General features: G+C 48.4%; 1 protein-coding gene across 1 annotated transcript in view; it reads left to right on the top strand.

Annotated features, from left to right (window-relative positions):
* Positions 1-26874, top strand: part of LOC311111150 (synaptotagmin-7-like) — a gene marked incomplete at both ends in the record, with an annotated part of 166828 nt that overhangs the window by 36937 nt on the left and 103017 nt on the right. The gene's annotated exons all lie outside the window — the stretch shown is intronic.

Below are 26874 nucleotides of genomic sequence, written 5' to 3' on the forward strand. Positions count from 1 at the left end.
CCTGAAATGTACACTCAAATGATCTGGTGTTTACATTTTCCCTGCTTGCAACTGGCAACCGGTCAGCCCTTTACAACTAGTAACAGGGACTTTTGGACAGTGGGGCAGCCGTACATAGTACATGTTTTTCATAGGATAGGCATAGAAGAAGCTGAGAAAAACATAGGAGACATAGAAGAAGCTAAGATGAATGCAGGTGACGTAGTGACGTGAACTTTGAGGGTGCAACAACAATTCGGAGCCGCTAGAGGTCATTCAATTCTTTGCCTCTGCTCATCCCCAAGCTCCCTCCCTCCTGCCAACACAACACACACCGTGTCCTCCCCTCCTCACTTACAATAGATGCTGGTTTAATTGACCACTGATCCACCAGGCCAATTTGTTGAGTGTAGCGATATAGCAGGGAATCCTGCTATTAGTGGGGCAGGGCAGGTAAGGAGGCCTGCAGGTACAGTATAGGCTTGAACATGTGGTCCAGGAGGATAAAAAGTTGGAGACCGTCAGTTCATGACAAATGACAATTATAATATTGATATCTGCCACTTCCATTTCAGTATATTTGTTAATCATTGAGGGTTACTGATGAAATCATTGTGAAAATAGAGACATGCTCCGGAACAAAACTGGTACCAGGCTTTCCTTGTTGTGACATCACAGGAGAAACATTGGGAGAGAGGGCAAAAGGGAGAGGATGGATGCCCCTACTGTTAATCAATGGAACATGACAGTTTGAATTAGGATTTCATTTAACATACTGAGCAACTCTATTAAGACTGGTGTAAGCGTCTAGGTGTTAGTTTGAGTGTGTGAGTGAGTATGTGAACAAGAGTGGCAATATAGGTGTGATAGGCAGATATATATGTAAACAGGGCTGGAAAGTGACTGGTAGCAGGAATATATAAATATGTATGGTAATATACCAGTGGTAATATATACAGTGCCTTCAGAAAGTATTCAGACCCCTTGACTTACTCCATATTTTGTTGTGTTACAGCTTGAATTCAAAATGGATTAAAACAAATTAAACAATGCTCACCGATCTACACACAATACCTCATAATAACAAAGTGAAAATATGTTTTTAGAATTTTTTGCAAATGTATTGAAAATGAAATACTAAAATATCGTATTTACATAAGTATTCACACCCCTGAGTCAATACATGTTAGAATAACCTTTGGCAGCGATTACAGCTGTGAGTCTTTCTGGATAAGTCTCTAAGAGCTTTGCACAGCTGGATTGTACAATATTTGCACATTATTTTTTTTTTAAATCTTCATGGTCTGTCAAGTTGGTTGTTGATCATTGCTAGACAGCCATTTTCAAGTCTTGCCATAGATTTTCAAGCCGATTTAAATCAAAACTGTAACTAGGCCACTCAGGAACATTCAATGTCGTCTTGGTAAGCATCTCCAGTGTATATTTGGCCTTGTGTTTTAGGTTATTGTCCTGCTGAAAGGTGAATTTGTCTCCCAGCGTCCGTTGGAAAGCAGACTGAACCACGTTTTCCTCTAGGATTTAGCCTGTGCTTAGCTCTATTCCATTTCTTTTGATAAAAAAAAAAAAACTCCCTAGTCCTTACCAATGACAAGCATACCCATAACATGATGTAGCCACCACCATGCTTGAAAATATGAAGAGTGGGACTCAGTGATGTGTTGTGTTGGATTTGCCCCAAGCATAACACCTTGTATTCAGGACATACATTTCATTTCTTAGCCAATTTATTTGCAGTTTGCATGTTCTGGAATATCTGTACAGTTCACTCTGTCATTTGGGTTAGTATTTTTGGAGTAACTACAATGTTTTTGATCCATCCTCAATTTTCTCCTATCACAGCCATTAAACTCAGTAACTGGTTTAAAATCACTATTGGCCTCATGGTGAAATCCCAGAAAGGTTTCCTTCTTCCCCGACAACTAAGTTAGGAAAGACGCCTGTATCTTTGTAGTGACTGGGTGTATAGATACACCATCCAAAGTGTAATGAATAACTTCACCATTCTCAAAGGGATATTCAATGTCTGCTTTTTACATTTATTTTTATCCATCTACAGTGGGGAAAAAAGTATTTAGTCAGCCACCAATTGTGCAAGTTCTCCCACTTAAAAAGATAAGAGAGGCCTGTAATTTTCATCATAGGTACATGTCAACTATGACAGACAAAATGAGATTTATTTTCTCCAGAAAATCACATTGTAGGATTTTTTATGAATTTATTTGCAAATTATGGTGGAAAATAAGTATTTGGTCAATAACAAAAGTTTCTCAATACTTTGTTATATACCCTTTGTTGGCAATGACACAGGTCAAACGTTTTCTGTAAGTCTTCACAAGGTTTTCACACACTGTTGCTGGTATTTTTGCCCATTCCTCCATGCAGATCTCCTCTAGAGCAGTGATGTTTTGGGGCTGTCGCTGGGCAACACAGACTTTCAACTCCCTCAAAGATTTTCTATGGGGTTGAGATCTGGAGACTGGCTAGGCCACTCCAGGACCTTGAAATGCTTCTTACGAAGCCACTCCTTCGTTGCCCGGGCGGTGTGTTTGGGATCATTGTCATGCTGAAAGACCCAGCCACGTTTCATCTTCAATGCCCTTGCTGATGGAAGGAGGTTTTCACTCAAAATCTCACGATACATGGCCCCATTCATTCTTTCCTTTACACGGATCAGTCGTCCTGGTCCCTTTGCAGAAAAACTGCCCCAAAGCATGATGTTTCCACCCCCATGCTTCACAGTAGGTATGGTGTTCTTTGGATGCAACTCAGCATTCTTTGTCCTCCAAACACGACGAGTTGAGTTTTTACCAAAAAGTTATATTTTGGTTTCATCTGACCATATGACATTCTCCCAATCCTCTTCTGGATCATCCAAATGCACTCTAGCAAACTTCAGACGGGCCTGGACATGTACTGGCTTAAGCAGGGGGACACGTCTGGCACTGCAGGATTTGAGTCCCTGGCGGCGTAGTGTGTTACTGATGGTAGGCTTTGTTACTTTGGTCCCAGCTCTCTGCAGGTCATTCACTAGGTCCCCCCGTGTGGTTCTGGGATTTTTGCTCACCGTTCTTGTGATCATTTTGACCCCACGGGGTGAGATCATGCGTGGAGCCCCAGATCGAGGGAGATTATCAGTGGTCTTGTATGTCTTCCATTTCCTAATAATTGCTCCCACAGTTGATTTCTTCAAACCAAGCTGCTTACCTATTGCAGATTCAGTCTTCCCAGCCTGGTGCAGGTCTACCATTTTGTTTCTGGTGTCCTTTGACAGCTCTTTGGTCTTGGCCATAGTGGAGTTTGGAGTGTGACTGTTTGAGGTTGTGGACAGGTGTCTTTTATACTGATAACAAGTTCAAACAGGTGCCATTAATACAGGTAACGAGTGGAGGACAGAGGAGCCTCTTAAAGAAGAAGTTACAGGTCTGTGAGAGCCAGAAATCTTGCTTGTTTGTAGGTGACCAAATACTTATTTTCCATCATAATTTGCTAATAAATTCATAAAAAATCCTACAATGTGATTTTCTGGATTTTTTTTTCTCTCAATTTGTCTGTCATAGTTGACGTGTACCTATGATGAAAATTACAGGCCTCTCTCATCTTTTTAAGTAGGAGAACTTGCACAATTGATGGCTGACTAAATACTTTTTTCCCCCACTGTATCAATAGGTGCCCTTCTTTGCGAGGCATTGGAAAACCTCTCTGGTCTTTGATGTTGAATCTGTGTTTGAAATTCACTGCTCGACTAAGGGACCTTACAGATAATTGTATGAGTAGGGTACAGAGATTAAGTAGTCATTCAAAAATCATGTTAAATACTATTATTGCACACAGTGTGAGTCCATGCAGCTCATTATGTGACTTGTTAAGCACATTTTTACTCCTGAACTTATTTAGGCTTGCCATAACAAAGGGATTGAATACTTATTGACTCAAGACATTTCAGCTTTTCATTTTTTATGACTTTGTAAAAGTTTCTAAAAACTTTGACATTATGGGGTATTGTGTGTAGGCCAGTGACACAAAATCTCAATTAAACCATTTAAAATTCAGTCTGTAACAAACACAACAAAATGTGAAAAGAGTAAATGGCTGTGAATACTTTCTGAAGGCACTGTACCCGTCGACAGCAGAGGGAGCACACCCCCATCCACATCGACGGGGCCGCAGTGGAGAAGGTGAAAAGCTTCAAGTTCCTCGGCGTGCACATCACTGAAAATCTGAAATGGTGCACCCACACACATACAGTGTGGTGAAGAAGGTGCAACAGTACCTCTTCAACCTCAGGAGGCTGAAGAAATCCATCTTGGCTCCTAAGACCCTCACATACTTTTACAGATGCATCCTGTCGGGCTGTATCACCGCCTGGTACAGGGAACTGCATCGCCCGCAACCACAGGGCTCTCCACTGGGTGGTGCGGTCTGCCCAACGCATCACCGGGGGCACACTGCCTGCCCTCCAGGACACCTACAGCACCCGATGTCAAAGGAAGGCCAAAAAGATAATCAAAGACGTCAACCATCGGAGCCATGGCCTGTTCACCTTGCTATCATCCAGAAGGCAAGGTCAGTACAGGTGCATCAAAGCTGGGACCGAGAGACTGAAAAACAGCATCTATCTCAAGGCCTGTTAAATAGCCATCACTAGCCGGCCTCCACCCAGTACCCTGCCCTGAACTTAGTAACTGTCACTAGCCGGCTACCACCCGGTTACTCAACCCTGCACCTTAGAGGCTGCTGCCCTATGTAGAGTGCCTTGCAAAAGTATTCATCCCCCTTGGCGTTTTTCCTATTTTGTTGCATTACAACCTGTAATTTAAATGGATTTTTAGTTGGATTTCATGTAATGGACATACACAAAATATTCCAAATTGGTGATGTGAAATGAAAAAAAGTATTTGTTTCAAAAAATTGTAAAAAATAAATAACGGAAAAGTGGTGTGTTTATATGTATTCACCCCCTTTGCTATGAAGCCCGTAAATAAGATCTGTTGACTTCCCTTCAGAAGTCACATAATTAGTTAAATAAAGTCCACCTGTGTGCAATCTAAGTGTCACATGATCTGTCACATGATCTCAGTATATATTCACCTGTTCTGAAAGGCCCCAGAGTCTGCAACACCACTAAGCAAGGGGCACCACCAAGCAAGCGGCACCATAAATACCAAGGAGCTCTCCAAACAGGTCAGGGACAAAGTTGTGGTGAAGTACAGATCAGGGTTGGGTTATAAAAAAATATCAGAAACTTTGAACATCCCACGGAGCACCATTAAATCCATTATTAAAAAATTTAAAGAATATGGCACCACAACAAACCTGCCAAGAGAGGGCCGCCCACCAAAATTCACGGACCAGGCGAGTAGGGCATTAATCAGAGAGGCAACAAAAAGACAGAAGATAACCCTTAAGGAGCTGCAAAGCTCCACAGCAGAGATTGGAGTATCTGTCCATAGGACCACTTTAATCTGTGCACTCTACAGAGCTGGGCTTTACGGAAGAGTGGCCAGACACTTAAAGACAAAAATAAGCAAACACGTTTGGTGTTCGCCAAAAGCCATGTGGGAGACTCCCCAAACATATGGAAGAAGGTACTCTGGTCAGATGAGACTAAAATGGAACTTTTTGGCCATCAAGGAAAACGCTATGTCTGGCGCAAACCCAACAACTCTCATCACCCCGAGAACACCATCCCCACAGTGAAGCATGGTGGTGGCAGCATCATGCTGTGGGGATGTTTTTCATTGGCAGGGACTGGGAAACTTGTCAGAATTGAAGGAATGATGGATGGCGCTAAATACAGGGAAATTCTTGAGGGAAACCTGTTTCAGTCTTCCAGAGATTTGAGACTGGGACAGAGGTTCACCTTCCAGCAGGACAATGACCCTAAGCATACTGCTAACGCAACACTTGAGTGGTTTAAGGGGAAACATTTAAATGTCTTGGAATGGCCTAGTCAAAGCCCAGACCTCAATCCAATTGAGAATCTGTGGTATGACCTAAAGATTGCTGCACTCCAGCGGAACCCATCCAACTTGAAGGAGCTGGAGCAGATTTGTATCTTCAAAGTGGTAGGCATGTTGTGTAAATCAAATGATACAAACCCCCCCAAAATCTATTTTAATTCCAGGTTGTAAGGCAACAAAATAGGAAAAATGCCAAGGGGCTTTGCAGCTCCTTCAGGGTTATCTTTGGTTTCTTTGTTGCCTCTCTGATTAATGCCCTCCTTGCCTGGTCTGTGAGTTTTGGTGGGCGGCCCTCTCTTGGCAGGTTTGTTGTGGTGCCATATTCTTTCCATTTTTTTATAATGGATTCAATGGTGCTCCGTGGGATGTTCAAAGTTTCTGATATTTTTTTATAACCCAACCCTGATCTGTACTTCTCCACAACTTTGTCCCTGACCTGTTTGGAGAGCTCCTTGGTCTTCATGGTGCTGCTTGCTTGGTGGTGCCCCTTGCTTAGTGGTGTTGCAGACTCTGGGGCCTTTCAGAACAGGTGTATATATACTGAGATCATGTGACAGATCATGTGAGAATTAGATTGCACACAGGTGGACTTTATTTAACTAATTATTTGACTTCTGAAGGTAATTGGTTGCACCAGATCTTATTTATGGGCTTCATAGCAAAGGGGGTGAATACATATGCACGCACCACTTTTCCTTTATTTATTTTATTTATTTATTTGAAACAAGCTATTTATTTCATTTCACTTCACCAATTTGGAGTATTTTGTGTATGTCCATTACATGAAATCCAAATAAAAATCCATATAAATTACAGGTTGTAATGCAACAAAATACGAAAAACGCCAAGGGGGATGAATACTTTTGCAAGGCACTGTACATACACATACATATACACATACAGTGGGGAGAACAAGTGTTTGATACACTGCCGATTTTGCAGGTTTTCCTACTTACAAAGCATGTAGAGGTCTGTAATTTTTTTATCATATGTACACTTCAACTGTGAGAGACAGAATCTAAAACAAAAATCCAGAAAATCACATTGTATGATTTTTAAGTAATTAATTTGCATTTTATTGCATGACATAAGTATTTGATCACCTACCAACCAGTAAGAATTAAGGCTCTCACAGACCTTGTCACGGTTTTGGCCGAGGCTGCCTCTCTTCCTTGTTCGGGCAGGCTTCGGCGTTCGTTGTCTCCGGAATACTAGCTGCCACCGTTGCATGTTTCTATGTTCGTTTGCTTTTGTCTGTCTGTTGTGACACCTGTTATCGTTTAGTGTAATTAGTGTCCCATAAGTTTCTCGTTGTGTTTGTCTAGTGTTGTGTGTGATTGATTTATTTCTGTCATGTGTTTGCTTGTAGGAATTACTTATTCGCTCGGTTGAGCTTTACTCCACTGTGTTGGAGCGTTTTACGCACCTGTGTAGTGCGCCTTTTGTTTTGTCGCCTACGTGCGTAGTTTCGCCTTCGGGCAAGTTTGTTCTATTTTTCCTTGTTGGAGATTTCACTAAAGTCTTTTGGACTATACTTCGGTGTCCTGCGCTTGATTCCACCACTACACCCACCTACAGCATTACTGACAAAATCACACACCTTCAAGAATGGAATCAGCAGGAGCCGCTGCAGCCCAGGCGACGCTGGAGGACAGGGTCCGTGAACAGAGTGACCAGATCCTGCAGATGGGGTCCGCACTGCAGGAGGTGATCACCACCATCCGAGGCTGGGGGACTCCTCCACCGCCATCCTCTCTGCCAGCACCATCGGCAAGTCAGCCCATTCCCGCTCCGGAACCCAGAGGAGTTCGACTCTCGCTCCCGAGGGCCTACGATGGGACCGCGGCCGGGTGTCAGGGATTCCTTCTCCAGGTGGAGCTTTACCTGGCCACCGTGCACCCGGCGCCCTCGGGACATGAGAGCGTGTCCGCCCTGATCTCCTGCCTTTCCGGGAAGGCGTTGGAATGGGCCAACGCAGAGTGGAAGAGGATCGACGCGAACACCATCACCTACGACGAGTTCTCCCGCCGCTTCAGGGCGGTGTTTGACCATCCCCCGGAGGGGAAAGCGGCGGGGGAGCGTCTGGTCTTCCTCCGGCAGGGGAAGAGGAGTGCCCAGGAGTTCGCCTTAGAATTCCGTACTCTAGCGGCGGATGCAGGGTGGAATGAGCGGGCTCTCATCGATCACTACAGATGTAGTCTACGCGAGGACGTCCGTAGGGAGCTGGCCTGTAGGGACACCAGCCTCTCGTTCGACCAGTTGGTCGACATGTCCATCAGGCTGGATAACCTGCTAGCTACCCGCGGACGTTCCGAGGGGGGTCCGTCCATTTCACCCTCCAGCGCCTCCGAGCCGTGCCCCATGGAGCTCGGGGGCGCTGGCGCTAGAGAGAGGAGGGGTCGGCTTACGAGGGGGTCCATCTCCTGCACCAACTGTGGTCGGGGAGGACACACCGCGGCTAGGTGCTGGGGATGGCCTCCTAGGGGAGAGGACGACAGGTCCCGCACTGGGGAGTCCTTCCAGGTGAGTAGGCGCCCCACTCACCCAGAGCTCTCTGTTGCACATTTCTGTATACCTGTGCGTTTTCCACAGGTAGCACCTCATTCCCAGCATAAGGCGCTGGTAGATTCAGGCGCGGCTGGGAATTTTGTTGATAAGAAGTTTTGTTTAGCCTTAGGGATTCCCCTTCTCCCTGTTGATGTCCCTTTCCCCGTTCATGCCCTAGATAGCCGTCCGTTGGGTGCGGGCTTGATCAGGGAGGTCACTGCGCCACTTAGGATGTGTGCGCAGGGGGGTCATCAGGAGATGATTCAGCTATTTCTGATCGACTCGCCTGCGTATCCGGTGGTGCTGGGCATGCCCTGGTTGAGTACCCATAACCCATCTATTTCGTGGCAGGAGAGGGCTCTGATGGAGTGGTCTGCCCAGTGTGTGGGTCGATGTTTGGGCGTTTCCGTAGGGGCTACCTCGGTGGAGAGTCCAAACCAGGTGCCCGCATTGCACGTTCCCCCTGAGTATGGGGATTTGGCTATTGCGTTTAGTAAGTCGAGGGCGACGCAGTTGCCGCCCCATAGGCAGGGAGATTGTGCGATAGACCTCCAGGCAGGAGCTGCGCTCCCACGGAGCCATGTGTATCCTCTGTCTCAGGAGGAGAAGAAAGCTATGGAGACTTACATAGACGAATCTCTGAGACAAGGATACATACGGCCTTCCACTTCCCCTGCGTCCTCGAGTTTCTTTTTTGTGAAGAAAAAGGATGGTGGGTTACGCCCGTGCAACGATTACCGTGGTCTCAATCAGATCACGGTGAAGTACAGTTATCCACTCCTGCTGATTGCGACCATGACTGAGTCATTGCATGGGGCGCGTTTCTTCACTAAATTAGATCTCAGGAGCGCGTACAACTTGGTGCGCATCAGGGAGGGCGATGAATGGAAGACAGCCTTTAGTACCACCTCGGGCCATTACGAGTATCTTGTCATGCCATACGGGTTGATGAACGCTCCGTCAGTTTTCCAATCATTCGTGGATGAGATCTTCAGGGACATGCAGGGGCAGGGGGTGGTTGTGTACATAGATGACATTCTCGTGTACTCGCCTACCCGAGTCGAGCATGTGGCCCTGGTGCGCAGAGTGTTGCGGAGGCTGGTGGAGCACGACCTGTATGTCAAGGCAGAGAAGTGTCTGTTTTTCCAGGAGTCGGTCTCCTTTTTGGGGTATCAGTTGTCTGCGTCAGGGGTGAAGATGGAGGTAGACCGGGTGTCAGCCGTGCGTAATTGGCAAACACCAACCACTGTGAAGGAGGTGCAGCAGTTTTTGGGGTTTGCGAATTACTACCGGAGGTTTATCCGGGGTTTTGGACAGGTGGCAGCTCCCATCACGTCTCTTTTGAAGGGGGGTCCGGTGCGTCTGCAGTGGTCTGCCGAGGCGGACAGGGCGTTTGGGAGGCTGAAGGACCTGTTTACCTCGGCCCCGGTGCTGGCGCATCCGGATCCCTCTTTGCCATTTCAGGTAGAGGTGGACGCATCAGAGGCCGGTATAGGAGCCGTGCTTTCACAACGGTCAGGCGCGCCACCTAAACTCCGCCCCTGTGCTTTTTATTCCAAGAAGCTCAGTCCGGCGGAGCGAAACTATGACGTAGGGGACAGGGAGCTGTTAGCCATGGTACAGGCCCTAAAGGTGTGGAGGCACTGGCTTGAGGGGGCTCAACACCCTTTCCTCATTTTGACGGACCACCGTAACCTGGAGTACATCCGGGCAGCGAGGAGGCTGAACCCTCGCCAGGCAAGATGGAATATGTTTTTGACCCGGTTTACATTTAAGATCACGTACATCCCTGGGTCACAGAACGGTAAGGCAGATGCACTGTCTCGGCGGTATGACACGGAGGAGAGGTCCGTGGAGCCCACTCCCATACTGCCGGAGTCGTGTCTGGTGGCACCGGTAGTGTGGGAGGTCGATGCTGAGCTCGAGCGGGCGTTACGCACCGACCCTAGTCCACCGCAATGCCCGGAGGGTCGGAAGTACGTTCCGCTCGAGGTTCGGGATCGATTGATCTATTGGGCTCACACGTCACCCTCCTCTGGACACCCTGGTATCGGCCGGACAGTGCACTGTCTTAGTGCCAAGTACTGGTGGCCCACGTTGGCAAGGGATGTGAGGGTTTATGTTTCCTCCTGCTCGGTGTGCGCCCAGTGTAAGGCGCCTAGACATCTGCCTAGGGGTAAGTTACTACCCCTGCCCGTTCCACAACGACCATGGTCTCACCTCTCGGTGGATTTCCTTACTGACCTTCCTCCTTCACAGGGGAATACCACTATACTGGTCGTTGTGGACCGGTTTTCTAAGGCCTGTCGTTTGCTCCCCATGCCGGGCCTTCCTACTGCCCTGCAAACTGCCGAAGCACTATTCACCCATGTGTTCCGGCACTACGGGGTACCCGAGGATATTGTGTCTGATCGAGGTCCCCAATTTACCTCCAGGGTCTGGAGAGCCTTTATGGAGCGGTTGGGGGTCTCAGTGAGCCTCACCTCGGGTTACCACCCGGAGAGTAATGGGCAGGTGGAACGCGTGAACCAGGATGTGGGTAGGTTTCTTAGAACATACTGCCAGGACCGGCCGGAGGAGTGGGCAAGGTACGTTCCCTGGGCCGAGATGGCCCAGAATTCCCTACGCCATTCCTCCACTAACCTAACCCCTTTTCAATGTGTGTTAGGTTACCAGCCGGTTCTGGCACCTTGGCAGCAGAGCCAGATCGAGGCTCCTGCGGTGGATGAGTGGGCGCGGCACTCGGAGGTGACATGGAACGCTGCACACGTCCACCTGCAGCGGGCCCTCCGTCGTCATAAGGCGAGCGCCGATCTCCACCGCAGTGAGGGACCGTTGTACGCACCTGGTGATCGAGTCTGGCTCTCTACCAGAAACCTGCCCCTCCGCCTGCCCTGTCGGAAACTGGGTCGGCGGTTTGTAGGGCCATTTAAAGTCCTGAGAAGGTTGAACGAGGTGTGTTACAAATTACAACTACCTGTTGAATATAAAAGTATTAACCCCTCGTTCCATGTGTCTCTTCTCAGGCCGGTGGTAGCTGGCCCACTCCAAGAAAGTGAGATCAGGGAGACTCCTCCGCCCCCATTGGACATCGAGGGGGCACCGGCGTACTCCGTGAGGTCCATCTTGGATTCGAGACGTCGGATGGGGGGTCTCCAATATCTAGTGGAGTGGGAGGGGTACGGTCCGGAGGAACGGTGCTGGGTGCCGAGGAGAGACATTTTGGACCCGTCTCTCCTGACGGAATTCCATCGTGGGCACCCGACGCACCCTGCTCCGCGTCCTCCTGGTCGTCCCCGAGGCCGGAGTCGGCGCACGTCTGGAGCCGCGCGTCAAGGGGGGGGTACTGTCACGGTTTCGGCCGAGGCTGCCTCTCTTCCTTGTTCGGGCAGGCTTCGGCGTTCGTTGTCTCCGGAATACTAGCTGCCACCGTTGCATGTTTCTATGTTCGTTTGCTTTTGTCTGTCTGTTGTGACACCTGTTATCGTTTAGTGTAATTAGTGTCCTATAAGTTTCTCGTTGTGTTTGTCTAGTGTTGTGTGTGATTGATTTATTTCTGTCGTGTGTTTGCTTGTAGGAATTACTTATTCGCTCGGTTGAGCTTTACTCCACTGTGTTGGAGCGTTTTACGCACCTGTGTAGTGCGCCTTTTGTTTTGTCGCCTACGTGCGTAGTTTCGCCTTCGGGCAAGTTTGTTCTATTTTTCCTTGTTGGAGATTTCACTAAAGTCTTTTGGACTATACTTCGGTGTCCTGCGCTTGATTCCACCACTACACCCACCTACAGCATTACTGACAGACCTGTTCGTTTTTCTTTAAGAAGCCCTCCTGTTCTCCACTCATTACCTGTATTAACTGCACCTGTTTGAACTTGTTACCTGTATAAAAGACACCTGTCCACACACTCAATCAAACAGACTCCAACCTCTCCACAATGGCCAAGACCAGAGAGCTGTGTAAGGACATCAGGGATAAAATTGTAGACCTGCACAAGGCTGGGATGGGCTACAGGACAATGGACAAGCAGCTTGGTGAGAAGGCAACAACTGTTCAAGATGACGGTCAATCATCCTCGGTCTGGGGCTCCATGCAATATCTCACCTCGTGGGGCATCAATGATCATGAAGAAGGTGAGGGATCAGCCCAGAACTACACGGCAGGACCTGGTCAATGACCTGAAGAGAGCTGGGACCACAGTCTCAAAGAAAACCATTAGTAACACACTACGCCGTCATAGATTAAAATCCTGCAGCGCACGCAAGGTCCCCCTGCTCAAGCCAGTGCATGTCCAGGCCCGTCTGAAGTTTGCCAATGACCATCTGAATGATCCAGAGGAGGAATGGGAGAAGGTCATGTGGTCTGATGAGACAAAAATAGAGCTTTTTGGTCTAAACTCCACTCGCCGTGTTTGGAGGAAGAAGAAGGATGAGTACAACCCCAAGAACACCATCCCAACAGTGAAGCATGGAGGTGGAAACATCATTCTTTGGGGATGTTTTTCTGAAAAGGGGACAGGACGACTGCACCGTATTGAGGGGAGGATGGATGGGGCCGTGTATCGCAAGATCTTGGCCAACAACCTCCTTCCCTCAGTAAGAGCATTGAAGATGGGTCTTGGCTGGGTCTTCCAGCATGACAACAACCCGAAACACACAGCCAGGGCAACTAAGGAGTGGCTCCGTAAGAAGCATCTCAAGGTCCTGGAGTGATCTAGCCAGTCTCCAGACCTGAACCCAATAGAAAATCTTTGGAGGGAGCTGAAAGTCTGTATTGCCCAGCGACAGCCCCGAAACCTGAAGGATCTGGAGAAGGTCTGTATGGAGGAGTGGGCCAAAATCCCTGCTGCAGTGTGTGCAAACCTGGTCAAGACCTACAGGAAACGTATGATCTCTGTAATTGCAAACAAAGGTTTCTTTACCAAATATTAAGTTCTGCTTTTCTGATGTATCAAATACTTATGTCATGCAATAAAATGCAAATTCATTACTTAAAAATCATACAATGTGATATTCTGGATTTTTGTTTTAGATTACGTCTCTCACAGTTGAAGTGTACCTATGATAAAAATGACAGACCTCTACATGCTTTGTAAGTAGGAAAACCTGCAAAATCGGCAGTGTATCAAATACTTGTTCTCCCCACTGTACATACATATAAATACACATTCATACAGTTGAAGTCTGAAGTTTACATACACTTAGTTTGGAGGCATTAAAACTTGTTTTTCAATCACTCCACACATTTCTTGTTAACAAACTATAGTTTTGGCAAGTCGGTTAGGACATCTACTTTGTGCATGAGACAAGTAATTTTTCCAACAATTGTTTACAGACAGATTATTTCACTTATAATTCACTGTATCACAATTCCAGTGGGTCAGAAGTTTACATACACTAAGTTGACTGTGCCTTTAAACAGCTTGGAAAATTCCAGAAAATGATGTCATTGCTTTAGAAGCTTCTGATAGGCTAATTGACATCATTTGAGTCAATTGGAGGTCTACCTGTGGATGTATTTCAAGGCCTACCTTCAAACTTAGTGCCTCTTTGCTTGACATCATGGGAAAATCAAAAGAAATCAGCCAGGATCTCAGAAAAAAATTGTAGACCTCCACAAGTCTGGTTCATCCTTGGGAGCAAATTCCAAACACCTGAAGGTACCACGTTCATCTGTACAAACAATAGTACGCAAGTATAAACACCATGGGACCACGCAGCCATCCTACCGCTCAGGAAAGAGACGCGTTCTGACTCCTAGAGATGAACGTACTTTGGTGCGAAAAGTGCAAATCAATCCCAGAGCAACAGCAAAGGACTTTGTGAAGATGCTGGAGGAAACAGGTACAAAAGTATCTATATCCACAGTAAAACGAGTCCTATATCGACATAACCTGAAAGGCCGCTCAGCAAGGAAGAAGCCACTGCTCCAAAACCACCATAAAAAAGCCAGACTACGGTTTGCAACTGCACATGGGGACAAAGATCTTACTTTTTGGAGAAATGTCCTCTGGTCTGATGAAACAAAAATAGAACTGTTTGGCCATAATGACCATCGTTATGTTTGAAGGAAAGGGGGTTGCTTGCAAGCAGAAGAACACCATCCCAAACGCGAAGCATGGGGGTGGCAGCATCATGCTGTGGGGATGCTTTGCTGCAGGAGGGACTGGTGCACTTCACAAAATAGATGGCATCATGAGAAAGGAAAATCATGTGGATATATTGAAGCAACATCTCAAGACATCAGTCAGGCAGTTAAAGCTTGGTAGCAAATGTGTCTTCCAAATAGACAATGACCCCAAGCATACTTCCAAAGTTTTGGCAAAATGGCTTAAGGACAACAAAGTCAAGGTATTGGAGTGGCCATCACAAAGCCCTGACCTCAATCCTTTAGAAAATGTGTGGGCAGAACTGAAAAAGCGTGTGCGAGCAAGGAGGCCTACAAACCTGACTCACCATCTCTGTCAGGAGGAATGGGCCAAAATTCACCCAACTTATTGTGGGACACTTGTGGAACGCTACCTGAAATGTTTGACCCAAGTTAAACAATTTAAAGGCAATGCTACCAAATACTAATTGAGTGTATGTCAACTTCTGACCCACTGGGAATGTGATGAAATAAATAAAAGCTGAAATAAATAATTCTCTCTACTATTATTCTGACATTTCACATTCTTAAAATAAAGTGGTGATCCTAACTGACCTAAGACAGGGAAGTTTTACTAGGATTAAATGTCAGGAATTGTGAAAAACTGAGTCTAAATGTATTTGGCTAAGGTGTATGTAAACTTCCGACTTCAACTGTACAGTGAGGGAAAAAAGTATTTGATCCCCTGCTGATTTTGTACGTTTGCCCACTGACAAAGACATGATCAGTCTATAATTTTAATGGTAGGTTTATTTGAACAGTGAGAGACAGAATAACAACACGAAAATCCAGAAAAACGCATGTCAAAAATGTTATAAATTGATTTGCATTTTAATGAGGGAAATAAGTATTTGACGCCCCCAAAGCATAATGTTTCCACCTCCATGTTTGACGGTGGGGATGGTGTTCTTGGGGTCATAGGCAGCATTCCTCCTCCTCCAAACACGGCGAGTTGAGTTGATGCGAAAGAGCTCCATTTTGGTCTCATCTGACCACAACACTTTCACCCAGTTCTCCTCTGAATCATTCAGATGTGCATTGGCAAACTTCAGACGGCCCTGTATATGTGCTTTCTTGAGCAGGGGGACCTTGCGGGCGCTGCAGGATTTCAGTCCTTGACGGCGTAGTGTGTTAGCAATTGTTTTCGTGGTCACTATGGTCCCAGCTGCCTTGAGATCATTGACAAGATCCTCCTGTGTAGTTCTGGGCTGATTCCTCTCCGTTCTCATGATCATTGCAACTCCACGAGGTGAGATCTTGCATGGAGCCCCAGGCCAAGGGAGATTGACAGTTCTTTTGTGTTTCTTCCATATTGCGAATAATCGCACCAACTGTTGTCACCTTCTCACCAAGCTGCTTGGCGATGGTCTTGTAGCCCAATCCAGCCTTGTATAGGTCTACAATCTTGTCCCTGACATCCTTGGAGAGCTCTTTGGTCTTGGCCATGGTGGAGAGTTTGGAATCTGATTTATTGATTGCTTCTGTGGGCAGGTGTCTTTTATACAGGTAACAAGCTGAGATTAGAAGCACTCCCTTTAAGAGTGTGCTCCTAATCTCAGCTCGTTACCTGTATAAAAGACACCTGGGAGCCAGAAATCTTTCTGATTGAGAGGGGGTCAAATACTTATTTCCCTCATTAAAATGCAAATCAATTTATAACATTTTTGACATGCGTTTTTCTGGATTTTGTTGTTGTTATTCTGTCTCTCACTGTTCAAATAAACCTACCATTAAAATGATAGACTGATCATTTCTTTGTCAGTGGGCAAACGTACAAAATCAGCAGGGGATCAAATACTTTTTTCCCTCACTGTATATATACATATCATTAAAAATATATAAATGTCCCTTTATTACTTTCCAACCCCACCACCCCTTCCCTAATTGGAGTAAACTAGTGAACAACAATGCTTAGGCCTCTACTTCCAGCTTCTACATACTATATACATTTTATGGACATAGTCAATCTTACAATAATTATATTTAGTTTGTTTTTACTCCTGAACTTCCTCTACCCTCAACCTCTCCGATCATTTTTATGATGTCCATCCGGTTTGCTTCTATATGCCATATCTTTCTAACTGTGCTCTTTCACAAAAGCTCTCAACCTATAACCTATATACTTATTATGGACACAGTATGCTTTACATTAGTTATCTTGTTGTTATTAGTTGTTGTTAGTTGTTATTAGTCCCATCCTTCAGCTCCATTCAACACCTCCCATCTATCTCTTAACACCATCCATATTGGATTTATATTTGCCATATATTTTTCAACTGTACTGAGATGTTTCACAAAAGTTCTGAACCCTTCTATTCTCATTGTTAATATACAGATTGTAAATTAAAAATAAATATTTTTGCCAAAAGTATTATTATATTATTGATCGATTGACTATGACTTTTCAGATCACCCAGTAGTGCTATCTGCAGGGTTAGCTCCAGGTAAATATTGCAATCCTTCAGTCATTCCTGTGACCAAAAACAAGCTACAAATGGACAGTACCAAAACAAATGATCTAATGATTCTGTCTCTTCGCAGCAAAATCTGCAGAGCTGGGAAGATTGTATCCCCCATATAAATACAATTATATTGGTAGCAAGAATTTTGTATAATAATTTAAATTTAAAAATTCTAAGTTTTGAATCCGGCATCGTTTTGCGTATCAGTTCATAAACACTATGCCATGGAATCGGTACTTCAAAAATCTCTTCCCAACTATTTTGCAATCTATATGGGACAGCTGTCAATCCTTTGGTCCTTAAATGAAACTGGTGTACTTTTTTATTTATCACAATTTTCTTTAACCAATTATGTTCTTTAATGGAGGGCCGACAGACAAGTTCCTTACTTTTTCCCCCAGTAATGCTGCAATTATTTGGTTGTAATTTTGGGTAGAGCAGACATTTCCATATGTTTTTGTTAGCTGCATGTGCGACATAACTCCACCAGTCCTACCTATGATATCATTTACGAAGATTATACCTTTTTAAAAGATTTTTTCAAAACATAATGTGTTTTTTCAATTAGCATATTTGAGTTTAACCACAATATTTGTTGTATTATTTGTTCTGTCGTTTCTAGAGGATAAAATTGAAATTGCAACCAACTTTCTATGGCTTGTTTTAGAAATATTGATATTTGGGAGATGATTTCCTTTTCAAATAACTGAAAGTGAGAGGTTGTAATCTGAGTAAAGGGGAAAAAGCCATTCTTGAACATGAGGTGAGACAATCTTACTAATTTGCTAGAGAACCATTTTGGGTTTAAGAATAACTTTTGTATGACTGAAGCTTTTAGTGATAGGTCTAATGCTTTAATATTTAATAATTTCTGTCCTCCGAATTCATATTAATTATATAAATAGGCCCGTTTAATTTTGTCTGGCTTGCTGTTCCAAATAAAATTGAATATTTTTTACACGTATAATTTAAAAAACAGTTTGCTAGGCGTAGGCAAGACCATAAGCAAATAGGTAAACTGGGATAATACTAAAGAGTTAATCAGGGTGATTTTTCCACAAATAGACTGTCACGCCCTGGCTCTGGGGACACGGTTATGTTGAGCCAGGGTGTGTAGATCTATGTACTCTATTTCTATGTTGGCCTGAGTGACTCCCAATCAGAGGCAACGAGTGTCAGCTGTTTGCTGGTTGTCTCTGATTGGGAGCCATATTTAAACTGTCGGTTTTTCCTTTGTTTTTGTGGGTTCTTGTTTCAAGTTGGTTGTGTTTGACCGTGAACTGTCACGTTGCCGTCTTTGTTGTTTTGATCGTGTTTCGCTCAATAAAGAGTATGTTTGCCTGCAACGCTGCGCCTTGGTCCTCATCTGTTCCTGACGACCGTGACAGAAGAACCCACCAAGACAGGACCAAGCAGCGTGAAGAGGAGAGAGGATGGACCTGGGATCAGTGGAGTAGGAGTCTCGACTGGGCCAAGCCAAGTGAGGAGCAGAAAGGTTGGACTTTGAAGCAGTGGAGTGAATGTCTGGCTAGAGACATGGAGACCTGGTCCACGGGTAGGAAAGAACCCCAGAAAATTTTTAGGGGGGGCTCACGACGTCGGGGCAACAGGAGGCCGCGATAGAGCGGTCCAACGGGTTGGCAGAGGAGGCCGCCAGGTTACGGGGGCCACTGGTCGAAGAGGGGATGGAAGGTGGAGAGGCACGGCGAGAGGTACTGGGGTGTGTTACCAGTCCGGTCCGGCCCGTTCCAGATCCCGGTGTAGGGCCAGTGGTGTGTGTCCCCAGTACGGTCCGGTCCATTCCTGCTCCCCGCACCAAGTCTGTGGTGCGTCTCGTCAGCCCGGCTCGGCCCATTCCTGCTCCCCGCACCAAGTCTGTGGTGCGTTTCGTCAGCCCGGCTCGGCCCATTCCTGCTCCCCGCACCAAGTCTGTGGTGCGTTTCGTCAGCCCTGTCCGGCCCGTTCCTGCTCTCCGCACCAAGTCTGTGGTGCGCGTCGCCAGCCCAGTCCGGCCCATTCCTGCTCCCCGCACCAAGTCTGTGGTGCGTTTCGTCAGCCCGGCTCGGCCCATTCCTGCTCCCCGCACCAAGTCTGTGGTGCGTTTCGTAAGCCCTGTCCGGCCCGCTCCTGCTCTCCACACCAAGCCAGTGGTGTGCGTCGTCAGTCCAGCACGGCCCGTGCCTGCTCCACGCACCAAGCCAGGGGTGTGTATCGTCAGCCCGGTCCGGCCAGTTGCTACTCCACGCACCAAGCCAGGGGTGCGCATCGTCAGCCCGGTCCGGTCCGTTCCTGCTCCACGCACCAAGCCAGGGGTGCGTGTCGTCAGTCCGGCTCCGGCCAGCGGGGCCAGACCGGACCAGGGGTACTTTGGGGGGTTGGAGAGGGAGTGGGGATCAGGCCCGGAGCCGGATCCGCCGCCAAGGCGGAGTGCCCACCCGGTCCCTCCCCTGTGGTATTTAGTTGGCGCGGTCGGAGTCCGCGCCTTTAGGGGGGGGGGGGTACTGTCACGCCCTGGCTCTGGGGACACGGTTATGTTGAGCCAGGGTGTGTAGATCTATGTACTCTATTTCTATGTTGGCCTGAGTGACTCCCAATCAGAGGCAACGAGTGTCAGCTGTTTGCTGGTTGTCTCTGATTGGGAGCCATATTTAAACTGTCGGTTTTTCCTTTGTTTTTGTGGGTTCTTGTTTCAAGTTGGTTGTGTTTGACCGTGAACTGTCACGTTGCCGTCTTTGTTGTTTTGATCGTGTTTCGCTCAATAAAGAGTATGTTTGCCTGCAACGCTGCGCCTTGGTCCTCATCTGTTCCTGACGACCGTGACAGAAGAACCCACCAAGACAGGACCAAGCAGCGTGAAGAGGAGAGAGGATGGACCTGGGATCAGTGGAGTAGGAGTCTCGACTGGGCCAAGCCAAGTGAGGAGCAGAAAGGTTGGACTTTGAAGCAGTGGAGTGAATGTCTGGCTAGAGACATGGAGACCTGGTCCACGGGTAGGAAAGAACCCCAGAACATTTTTAGGGGGGGCTCACGACGTCGGGGCAGCAGGAGGCCGCGATAGAGCGGTCCAACGGGTTGGCAGAGGAGGCCGCCAGGTTACGGGGGCCACTGGTCGAAGAGGGGATGGAAGGTGGAGAGGCACGGCGAGAGGTACTGGGGTGTGTTACCAGTCCGGTCCGGCCCGTTCCAGATCCCGGTGTAGGGCCAGTGGTGTGTGTCCCCAGTACGGTCCGGTCCATTCCTGCTCCCCGCACCAAGTCTGTGGTGCGTCTCGTCAGCCCGGCTCGGCCCATTCCTGCTCCCCGCACCAAGTCTGTGGTGCGTTTCGTCAGCCCGGCTCGGCCCATTCCTGCTCCCCGCACCAAGTCTGTGGTGCGTTTCGTCAGCCCTGTCCGGCCCGTTCCTGCTCTCCGCACCAAGTCTGTGGTGCGCGTCGCCAGCCCAGTCCGGCCCATTCCTGCTCCCCGCACCAAGTCTGTGGTGCGTTTCGTCAGCCCGGCTCGGCCCATTCCTGCTCCCCGCACCAAGTCTGTGGTGCGTTTCGTAAGCCCTGTCCGGCCCGCTCCTGCTCTCCACACCAAGCCAGTGGTGTGCGTCGTCAGTCCAGCACGGCCCGTGCCTGCTCCACGCACCAAGCCAGGGGTGTGTATCGTCAGCCCGGTCCGGCCAGTTGCTACTCCACGCACCAAGCCAGGGGTGCGCATCGTCAGCCCGGTCCGGTCCGTTCCTGCTCCACGCACCAAGCCAGGGGTGCGTGTCGTCAGTCCGGCTCCGGCCAGCGGGGCCAGACCGGACCAGGGGTACTTTGGGGGGTTGGAGAGGGAGTGGGGATCAGGCCCGGAGCCGGATCCGCCGCCAAGGCGGAGTGCCCACCCGGTCCCTCCCCTGTGGTATTTAGTTGGCGCGGTCGGAGTCCGCGCCTTTAGGGGGGGGGGGGGTACTGTCACGCCCTGGCTCTGGGGACACGGTTATGTTGAGCCAGGGTGTGTAGATCTATGTACTCTATTTCTATGTTGGCCTGAGTGACTCCCAATCAGAGGCAACGAGTGTCAGCTGTTTGCTGGTTGTCTCTGATTGGGAGCCATATTTAAACTGTCGGTTTTTCCTTTGTTTTTGTGGGTTCTTGTTTCAAGTTGGTTGTGTTTGACCGTGAACTGTCACGTTGCCGTCTTTGTTGTTTTGATCGTGTTTCGCTCAATAAAGAGTATGTTTGCCTGCAACGCTGCGCCTTGGTCCTCATCTGTTCCTGACGACCGTGACAGAAGAACCCACCAAGACAGGACCAAGCAGCGTGAAGAGGAGAGAGGATGGACCTGGGATCAGTGGAGTAGGAGTCTCGACTGGGCCAAGCCAAGTGAGGAGCAGAAAGGTTGGACTTTGAAGCAGTGGAGTGAATGTCTGGCTAGAGACATGGAGACCTGGTCCACGGGTAGGAAAGAACCCCAGAAAATTTTTAGGGGGGGCTCACGACGTCGGGGCAGCAGGAGGCCGCGATAGAGCGGTCCAACGGGTTGGCAGAGGAGGCCGCCAGGTTACGGGGGCCACTGGTCGAAGAGGGGATGGAAGGTGGAGAGGCACGGCGAGAGGTACTGGGGTGTGTTACCAGTCCGGTCCGGCCCGTTCCAGATCCCGGTGTAGGGCCAGTGGTGTGTGTCCCCAGTACGGTCCGGTCCATTCCTGCTCCCCGCACCAAGTCTGTGGTGCGTCTCGTCAGCCCGGCTCGGCCCATTCCTGCTCCCCGCACCAAGTCTGTGGTGCGTTTCGTCAGCCCGGCTCGGCCCATTCCTGCTCCCCGCACCAAGTCTGTGGTGCGTTTCGTCAGCCCTGTCCGGCCCGTTCCTGCTCTCCGCACCAAGTCTGTGGTGCGCGTCGCCAGCCCAGTCCGGCCCATTCCTGCTCCCCGCACCAAGTCTGTGGTGCGTTTCGTCAGCCCGGCTCGGCCCATTCCTGCTCCCCGCACCAAGTCTGTGGTGCGTTTCGTAAGCCCTGTCCGGCCCGCTCCTGCTCTCCACACCAAGCCAGTGGTGTGCGTCGTCAGTCCAGCACGGCCCGTGCCTGCTCCACGCACCAAGCCAGGGGTGTGTATCGTCAGCCCGGTCCGGCCAGTTGCTACTCCACGCACCAAGCCAGGGGTGCGCATCGTCAGCCCGGTCCGGTCCGTTCCTGCTCCACGCACCAAGCCAGGGGTGCGTGTCGTCAGTCCGGCTCCGGCCAGCGGGGCCAGACCGGACCAGGGGTACTTTGGGGGGTTGGAGAGGGAGTGGGGATCAGGCCCGGAGCCGGATCCGCCGCCAAGGCGGAGTGCCCACCCGGTCCCTCCCCTGTGGTATTTAGTTGGCGCGGTCGGAGTCCGCGCCTTTAGGGGGGGGGGGGGGTACTGTCACGCCCTGGCTCTGGGGACACGGTTATGTTGAGCCAGGGTGTGTAGATCTATGTACTCTATTTCTATGTTGGCCTGAGTGACTCCCAATCAGAGGCAACGAGTGTCAGCTGTTTGCTGGTTGTCTCTGATTGGGAGCCATATTTAAACTGTCGGTTTTTCCTTTGTTTTTGTGGGTTCTTGTTTCAAGTTGGTTGTGTTTGACCGTGAACTGTCACGTTGCCGTCTTTGTTGTTTTGATCGTGTTTCGCTCAATAAAGAGTATGTTTGCCTGCAACGCTGCGCCTTGGTCCTCATCTGTTCCTGACGACCGTGACAGAAGAACCCACCAAGACAGGACCAAGCAGCGTGAAGAGGAGAGAGGATGGACCTGGGATCAGTGGAGTAGGAGTCTCGACTGGGCCAAGCCAAGTGAGGAGCAGAAAGGTTGGACTTTGAAGCAGTGGAGTGAATGTCTGGCTAGAGACATGGAGACCTGGTCCACGGGTAGGAAAGAACCCCAGAACATTTTTAGGGGGGGCTCACGACGTCGGGGCAGCAGGAGGCCGCGATAGAGCGGTCCAACGGGTTGGCAGAGGAGGCCGCCAGGTTACGGGGGCCACTGGTCGAAGAGGGGATGGAAGGTGGAGAGGCACGGCGAGAGGTACTGGGGTGTGTTACCAGTCCGGTCCGGCCCGTTCCAGATCCCGGTGTAGGGCCAGTGGTGTGTGTCCCCAGTACGGTCCGGTCCATTCCTGCTCCCCGCACCAAGTCTGTGGTGCGTCTCGTCAGCCCGGCTCGGCCCATTCCTGCTCCCCGCACCAAGTCTGTGGTGCGTTTCGTCAGCCCGGCTCGGCCCATTCCTGCTCCCCGCACCAAGTCTGTGGTGCGTTTCGTCAGCCCTGTCCGGCCCGTTCCTGCTCTCCGCACCAAGTCTGTGGTGCGCGTCGCCAGCCCAGTCCGGCCCATTCCTGCTCCCCGCACCAAGTCTGTGGTGCGTTTCGTCAGCCCGGCTCGGCCCATTCCTGCTCCCCGCACCAAGTCTGTGGTGCGTTTCGTAAGCCCTGTCCGGCCCGCTCCTGCTCTCCACACCAAGCCAGTGGTGTGCGTCGTCAGTCCAGCACGGCCCGTGCCTGCTCCACGCACCAAGCCAGGGGTGTGTATCGTCAGCCCGGTCCGGCCAGTTGCTACTCCACGCACCAAGCCAGGGGTGCGCATCGTCAGCCCGGTCCGGTCCGTTCCTGCTCCACGCACCAAGCCAGGGGTGCGTGTCGTCAGTCCGGCTCCGGCCAGCGGGGCCAGACCGGACCAGGGGTACTTTGGGGGGTTGGAGAGGGAGTGGGGATCAGGCCCGGAGCCGGATCCGCCGCCAAGGCGGAGTGCCCACCCGGTCCCTCCCCTGTGGTATTTAGTTGGCGCGGTCGGAGTCCGCGCCTTTAGGGGGGGGGGGGGGGGTACTGTCACGCCCTGGCTCTGGGGACACGGTTATGTTGAGCCAGGGTGTGTAGATCTATGTACTCTATTTCTATGTTGGCCTGAGTGACTCCCAATCAGAGGCAACGAGTGTCAGCTGTTTGCTGGTTGTCTCTGATTGGGAGCCATATTTAAACTGTCGGTTTTTCCTTTGTTTTTGTGGGTTCTTGTTTCAAGTTGGTTGTGTTTGACCGTGAACTGTCACGTTACCGTCTTTGTTGTTTTGATCGTGTTTCGCTCAATAAAGAGTATGTTTGCCTGCAACGCTGCGCCTTGGTCCTCATCTGTTCCTGACGACTGTGACATAGACAGGTATTTACCTTTCCATGGTAGCAAGATCTTATCTATTTTTGCTAACTTTCTATTAAAATGTATTGGAGTGAGATCATTTATTTCATTTGGGATATGTATTCCGAGTGTATCCACATCACCATCAGACCATTTTATTGGTAAACTACATGGTAATGTAAAAAAAATTTTTTTTGTGATCCAATATGTAATATAGTACATTTATCATAATTTGGTTGTAACCATAGAGGTTAGAAAATGTATCTAGATCCTCTATGAGGCTGTGGAGGGTTTCAAGTTGTGGATTTAAAAGAAAACATGAATCATCAGCATACAATGACACCTTTGTTTTTAAGCCCTGGATTTCTAATCCCTTGATATTATTGTTGGATCTGATTTTAATAGCTAACATTTCGATGGCCATAGTGGACAACCTTGTTTTACTCCTCTTGACAGTTTAAAACTTTCAGAGAAATAGCCATTATTTACTATTTTACACCTAGGATTACTATACATGATTTTAACCCACTTTACAAGAGATTCTTCAAAATTGAAATGCTCCAGGCATTTATATATAAACTCCAGTCGTACTTTATCAAATGCCTTCTCAAAATCTGCTATGAAGAGCAGGCCTGGTTTCCCAGATTTTTCATAGTGTTCTATTGTCTCCAGTACTTGCCTTATATTATCTCCAATGTATCGTTCATGTAAAAAACCTGTCTGATTAGAATGAATAATGTCCGACAATACCTTTTTAATTCTATGTGCTATACATTTTTCTAGAATTTTTGCATCACAACACTGAAGTGTAAGGGGCATCCAATTTTTTTGATAGACTGGATCTTTATATTTCCCACTTGTATCCTGTTTCAGTAATAATTCAATCAGACCTTCTTCTTGAGTGTCTGATAATCTACCATTTACATAGGAGTTGTTGTATTGATGAGCCTGACCACACATCCACACAAGCAACCAATGAGAGTATGGTCCAAAGTTACCACCTTCTTTGGAACAGACTTTGAACAGAGACAGAGAGAGAGAGAGAGAGAGAGGTGAGCTGAGACACCCACACAGAGGAATTGTAACTCAGGTACAGTGCATTCGGAAAGTATTCAGACCCCTTGACCTTTTCCACATTTTGTTACATTACAGCCTTACTCTAAAATGGATTTAGTTTGTAAAAAATCCTTATCAATCTACACACAATACCCCATAATGACAAAGTGAAAACAGGTTTTTAGAAATGTTTGCAAATTTATAACAAATAAAAAACAGAAAAACCTTATTTACATAAGTATTCAGACTATTTGCTATGAAACTCGAAATTGAGCTCAGGTGCATCCTGTTTCCATTGATCATCCTTGAGATGTTTCTACAACTTCATTGGAGTCCACCTGTGGTAAATTCAATTGATTGGACATGATTTGGAAAGGCACACACCTGTCTATATAAGGTCTCACAGTTGACAGTGCATGACAGAGCAAAAACCAAGCCGTGAGGTCGAAGGAATTGTCCGTAGAGCTCCGAGACAGGATTGTGTCGAGGTACAGATCTGAGGAAGGGTACCAACAAATTTCTGCAGCATTGAAGGTCCCCAAGAACACAGTGGCCTCCATCATTCTTAAATGGAAGAAGTTTGGAAACACCAAGACTCTCCCTAGAGATAGCCGCCCAGCCAAACTGAGCAAACGGGGGAGAAGGGCCTTGGTCAGGGAGGTGAACAAGAACCCGATGGTCACTCTGACAGAGCTCCAGAGTTCCTCTGTGGAGATGGGAGAACCTTCCACTCCACCAATCAGGCCTTTATGGTAGAGTGGCCAGACGGAAGCCACTCCTTAGTAAAAGGCACATGACAGCCTGCTTGGAGTTTGCCAAAAGGCACCCAAAGGACTCAGACCATGAGAAACAAGATTCTCTGGTCTGATGAAACCAAGATTGAACTCATTGGCCTGAATGCCAAGCATCACGTCTGGAGGAAACCTGGTACCATCCCTACGGTGAAGCATGGTGGTTGCAGCATCATGCTGTTGGGATGTTTTTCAGCGGCAGGGACTGGGAGATTAGTCAGAATCGAGGGAAAGATGAACGGAGCAACGTAGAGAGAGAACCTTGATGAAAACCTGCTCAGGACCTCAGACTGGGGCGAAGGTTCACCTTCCAACAGGACAACAACCCTAATTACACAGCCAAGCCAACGCAGGAGTAGCTTCGGGACAAGTCTCTGAATGTCCTTGAGTGGCCCAGCCAGAGCCCGGACTTGAACCCGATTGAACATCTCTGGAGAGACCTGAAAATAGCTGTGCAGCGACGCTCCCCATCTAACCTGACAGAGCTTGAGAGGATCTGCAGAGAAGAATGGGAGAAACTCCTCAAATACAGGTGTGCCAAGCTTGTAGCTTCATACCCAAGAAGACTTGAGGCTTTAATCGCTGCCAAAGGTGCTTCAACAAAGTAAAAAATATATATATACGTATATGCCATTTAGCAGACGCTTTTATCCAAAGTGACTTACAGTCATGCATGTATAAAGTTTTGTGTATGGGTGGTCCCGGGGATCGAACCCACTACCCTGGCATTACAAGCGCCGTGCTCTACCAGCTGAGCTACAGAGGACCACTGAGTAAAGTACTGAGTAAAGGTTCTGG

This window comes from Coregonus lavaretus (assembly GCF_964263955.1).
Source record: "Coregonus lavaretus genome assembly, chromosome: 37".
Taxonomy (NCBI): domain Eukaryota; kingdom Metazoa; phylum Chordata; class Actinopteri; order Salmoniformes; family Salmonidae; genus Coregonus; species Coregonus lavaretus.